Below are 6,085 nucleotides of genomic sequence, written 5' to 3'. Positions count from 1 at the left end.
CAATTGGCACATCTAGGGTTCTGGGCGTTGCAATTTTTCCTTGTATGGCCATAGCACTGACATTTTCGACAAATAGTAGGTTGAAACACAAAAGGTTCAACCGGGGTTCGAACCCTATAAATCGAAATGAAGGTAGCGTCTGGCTACGAAAAGTTAACTTAATGGTGCTTGTTGGAATATATGTGACCTTTCCATCCTGTGGCTCCTTTCAACAAACAGTCAAGGAGATGGATCTCCCAATTTCTTTTACACCAATGGTATGAACATCTTTGCTCGATCAATTATCTTCGAGACTACACTCCAAACATTATACCATTCCATCTTTCCAAAGGCACTATTCAACCTTTACCTTAATAGGAAGAGCATCTTTGCTCTATAAATTTACACTTAGGAATCTATCTTCAAAATTTCACATCTTCCAGGCCTATCAAAGGCACAGCCTACATTTTACAAAATAGAACAGTATTCACTATTTTAAATGCTCAACAGTCTGATATCTTTAAAAGAATGAAATAGAGTTTAACAGGGGTAGCGAGTACCCATTCTATCAGGCCTTTGGTAAAAACAAAAGGTTAAAGTTACTGGCCCAAAAATCAAAATGGGGAGGAGGCAGACACTTGCACTCCTTGAAAATTTAAATGCTGAAAACCCTGTTTGGGCTTAGGACCCGGCGTTACAGAGGCTAAACCTATACTACGGAGGTGACAACATGGAGAAAAATAGTAAAGTTACAGAAATTACAAGATAGAAAATGTTACAAAATCATAGTCACCTCACAATCCAGTTGAGAGGGAACACAAGAGGGTACATCACTCTCTATTCCCTGATTTCGGTTAAGTTCATTTGTTTTGTTTGAAATTTACATTTAGAGTATTAAATTTACAGTTTATAAAATGAGGTTACATTACTTTTTTTTTTTTTTTTGCTAGGGGCTTTACGTCGCACCGACACAGGTAGGTCTTATGGCGACGATGGGATAGGAGAGGCCTAGGAGTTGGAAGGAAGCGGCCGTGGCCTTAATTAAGGTGTGAAAATGGGAAACCACGGAAAACCATCTTCAGGGCTGCCGATAGTGGGATTCGAACCTACTATCTCCCGGATGCAGGCTCACAGCCGCGCGCCTCTACGCGCACGGACAACTCGCCCGGTAGGTTACATTACTTTTTTTTTTTTTTGCTAGGGGCTTTACGTCGCACCGACACAGATAGGTCTTATGGCGACGATGGGATAGGAAAGGCCTAGGAGTTGGAAGGAAGCGGCCGTGGCCTTAATTAAGGTACAGCCCCAGCATTCGCCTGGTGTGAAAATGGGAAACCACGGAAAACCATTTTCAGGGCTGCCGATAGTGGGATTCGAACCTACTATCTCCCGGATGCAAGCTCACAGCCGCACGCCTCTACGCGCACGGCCAACTCGCCCGGTGGTTACATTACTAAAGACAATCACAAACTCTCTCACCACTCCCCCCCCAATAAGAGAGAGAAAGAATGAAACGCAACACCAAGTCCGATAACGACTTGCACACCACGCACAGTAAAACGCGAGCGCCTAGGAACACACATCTACTCACCACCGATAACCAGCGCGAACTGAAGTGTTGATAACTTTTGACATTTAAAAAAAGAAACCACCTAAATATTCTAGTTTAGGAAACCTTTACATACAAAATTACTCTTGAATTTTAATAGTTCATCTTCACCCCAGAGGGTACGACATAAGTTTATAGTAGTGACATCTGTTGAGAAATGTTCAAACTTCTTGTGCTAATTGTTTCTCTTCAATTCTTGTTGGCGTTTGTGTTCGGGGCAGTGAAGCGATCCCCTGAATGTTCCTCAGAACAAAACAATTTAGTTCAATTACCGCTTGGGGCATAGCACAGTCCACACAATTGTCACGGATACTTCCCAAATCCTACAATAGTGATGTGGAGATCTATTGCTAATGAATTTCGTACACGTTGGAATTTCGTGAAATGTTTGGGAGCCTTGGATGGCAAGCATATTACCATCCAAGCTCCCTCAAATAGTGGATCTCTGTACTTTAACTACAAGAAGACCTATTCAATTGTCTTGTTGGCACTTGTTGATGTGCAGTACAATTTCATTGCTGTCGATGTCGGCGCATATGGAAAAAACAGTTATGGTGGAACTTTTGGAAATAGTAATCTTGGCAAAGCACTTCAACGAGACACATTATTTATACCGGGAAATGCTGCATCGCCAGGCACATCTATTGAGATTCCGCATGCCATTGTGGGTGACGAAGCATTTCCTCTAAAAACATATTTAGTGTGACTTGAATCATTCTAAACATATCTTCAATTACTACCTATGTCGTGTCAGAAGGATAGTTGAGAATACATTTGGCATTTTGGCCCAAACATTTTGAATTTATAACAGGCAAATTGAGGCCAAACCAGAAAATGGAGATTACATAGTACTTTCAACCTGTATTCTACATAACTTTTTCAAAAAGTATAATACAAATACATTTACAAGCGAACGAACAACTACAAATGAATGTACAGAAGACACAAGACTTGAAAATTTGCTATGCAGGGTGGAAATGCAACAAAAGATGCCTTTCATGTACGAGAAGTGTTCAAGGATTACTTCACTTCAGAGGCTGGATCTGTTCCATGGTAAGAAGAGAGAATCAATACATGATGGAAGGTTACCTAAGAAGGTGACATGGGCCTACTGGGAGCCATACGTGTAAAAATATTGTGTGTACGCTATTTGTAAGAACTGATTGGTTGAGAAAATGCACAGAAGAGTGGGAAACTCCAAGTAATGAATATTGGTCAAAATGTATTTTGATATAGATTGTACTTTCTATACATGACCTACTGAATATATTATTTAATTGCTACACTCAGTATGTCAAATTGAAAATATAAATAGCTTATGCGTATGACAATACTTAAATACAATAGGTACTTACCATATGTGTTCATTTCCTTTCCTATTTTATTCCAAATATCATTTTTGAAACTGCTGTCCATGTATTTCAGTTGTGATAGATCGTAAAGAACAGGATGATTGCAAACCAGTTCAATACGTTGTTCGTCACTCATTTTATATTCACAAGCCCATACAAACTTCACAGCAGAACACATCCGTGAAACAGTAAAAAATATTGTTTGCGATGATATTCAGTATCACGGAACAGATACTACACTGATACTGACGCAGAAAATATGGCACTGTGCCGGACAAGTGTGGAACGACAGTCGGATTCAAAGGAACGATATGAATCATCACTGACACTGATGCAATTTCAAGGAAATGACACATCACTGCACTGACACATCACGGATATGTGTGAATAGACCTTTAACCACTACTTCTCGTGCACGAGCTGTTTAACACACACAGTATCATAGACCAGTTAAGGCATTTTACGAGACCTTCATGTACATGGCCGTCGGTCAGTTAAGATGTTTAAGTGATGGTGCAAACAAAAAGCATTATTATATATGGTCTGCATATTTTGTACAGCCTTTGCAAGAGTAGGGGACTTAAGACATATGATATAGGAACATTTTCTTCCTGTAGTCACATACAGCATGCATGTAACCTTGAAGGATCCCTGTTTATATTTAGAACTAAGAACATTTGCAATATACTTTTCTACTTTTTTTTTTTTTTTTTTTTTTTTTGCTAGGGGCTTTACGTCGCACCGACACAGATAGGTCTTATGGCGACGATGGGACAGGAAAGGCCTAGGAGTTGGAAGGAAGCGGCCGTGGCCTTAATTAAGGTACAGCCCCAGCATTTGCCTGGTGTGAAAATGGGAAACCACGGAAAACCATCTTCAGGGCTGCCGATAGTGGGATTCGAACCTACTATCTCCCGGATGCAAGCTCACAGCCGCGCGCCTCTACGCGCACGGCCAACTCGCCCGGTTTTCTACTATTTAGTGAGCTTCTCCTTCTCATATGCACAGGGGTCATGTTTATGATGAAAGGCCAGGGCAGCTTCCTTTCTATTCCTAGCCCTTCCCTATCTCATCAATGCCATAGGACCTGCCTTTGTTGGTGTGACATAAAGCAGATTGAAACATTTAATGTAATGAAGACTGCAGAACAGAGGTAGTTGATAATGAGTTGAAGTGAGTATCACCAAACACTTTATTTTGTCTGAAGTTATTACTGCCAGACTGAGTGACTCAGACAACTGAGGCGCTGGCCTTCTGACCCCAACTTGGCAGATTCGATCCTGGTTCAGTCCAGTGGTATTTGAAGGTGCTCAAATAAGTCAGCCTTGTGTCGGTAGATTTAGTGGCACGTAAAAGAACTCCTGCAGTATTAAATTCTGGCACCTCGGCATCTTCAAAAACCAAAAAAGTAGTTAGTGGGATGTAAAAGCTAATAACATTATTATTATTATTATTATTATTATTATTATTATTATTATTATTATTATTATTATTATTATTATTATTATTATTATTATTATTATTATTTGTCGTTTAGGCTTACTGAGGACCACGGGGCTCGTATCTACTCTTCGGTAAAGTTGTTGCTTTCTTCTTCTTCCAATACTCCTTCATTTGCTGACTATGAGCCAGCTTTCTCTCCTCTGTCCACTTAGTTCCTGTAGTCTTCTTACTTGTAAGAGACGTTGAAAAAACTCCATGTCGGATGGCTTGACGGAACAGTAGTCGGTCATGAGCTTGTCCCAGTGGGATGTCTAGTTGTTCCATATCTGACTTAACTGACGTGATCCATTTGTTCTTAGAAGCCTTGCCTCTTCCTGTTACTGCGAATATCCTGTTGGCGAGTCTTTTGGAATCCAGACAGGCCAAGTGTCCATAAAAGCTCAGGCGCCTTTTCCTTATAGACGTGACGATGTCCTCCTGGTGTTCATACAGTTCTTGTTGTTGTTGTTGTCGTCGTCGTCATTGTTGTTGTTGTTGTTGTTAAGTTATTACATGCAAATTTTTAAAAAATACTCACTTTTTTTTTCTTTCTGATTTCATGTGGAATATTAATAACATATTTGAAACATTGGTAAAATATACATAGAACGATTACATAGCCCAACCCGGATGAAGAAAGTAATGTTAGCTCAATAGACCATGGAAGCTTCAACACTAGAGATATTTAATTATAAAATTTAAGTGACCTCAAGTGCTGAAGTCTAATAAATAAATGTAAATAACTAATTTTTAGGGCTAAACATACAGTATATTTTTAACAAACAAAGCAAGTTTGCAGTTTTACATGTCTCGATATTGTGATCATAGCCATGAGGCCTCCAGGTTTAATGTAGAATCTGAACCACAGGACATGACCATACATTTTTAAAATCCCTCCGACTTTGGTTATGAATTTACATTTTTAGAATGAAATCATTTGGTACAGATACTTGTCAATAAAAGTAGATTATGTGACATTACCAGGTTTCCTTACCTAAATGATCTACAAAGACATTATCTAATTTAAGTTTCTCAATATATGAGGCAAACAGCTGATCACTTTAATATCACTGTACAGCAAACTCTTGATCATTACTAGAAATAAATTTCATTTTTTTAGTCTGTATTGAAAATAGTGTTTATATATATATATATATATTTTATTACAACTGATATTCAAAAAGAATATATTATAAAATCTTTAACATTTTCAGTGCATGTCCTGTCCCCTATTTAAGGACATCTTCAGTTGAAAAAGACAAATTACAAGACATCCAATATTCAAAGAGGTATGTTATAATTGACCATAAAAAGTATACAATGAGGCGTGTACAATAATAAGGACACTGTAGGGCTTTTGAGTCTTTTTTGTCAAATCTAACTGTATGGAAAAACTAGTATTATAAATAATTGACAATGTTCATTAAAATAGACCAAAATAATTCTGAAGAAAACACATTAAAAGTAATTTTAAAGTCTTCTGTAAGCGTAATTATTTCTTTGGACAAATTTGGAGTGAAAAGTATCTTGGAAAATTTCTTGGTTTATCAGTGTGCCTTTTTGGCTATAGTAAACCACAAGAATATTCTGAGTTTCATTCCCTTCGATACATCAAGGTTTCTTAGCCTTCCCTATTTCCAGCATTATCATTTTATGCCTCCAG

Source organism: Anabrus simplex, chromosome 3 (genome assembly GCF_040414725.1).
Source record: "Anabrus simplex isolate iqAnaSimp1 chromosome 3, ASM4041472v1, whole genome shotgun sequence".
Lineage (NCBI taxonomy): Eukaryota > Metazoa > Arthropoda > Insecta > Orthoptera > Tettigoniidae > Anabrus > Anabrus simplex.
The sequence above is the reverse complement of the archived record's forward strand: the minus strand, read 5'-3'. Positions refer to the sequence as shown.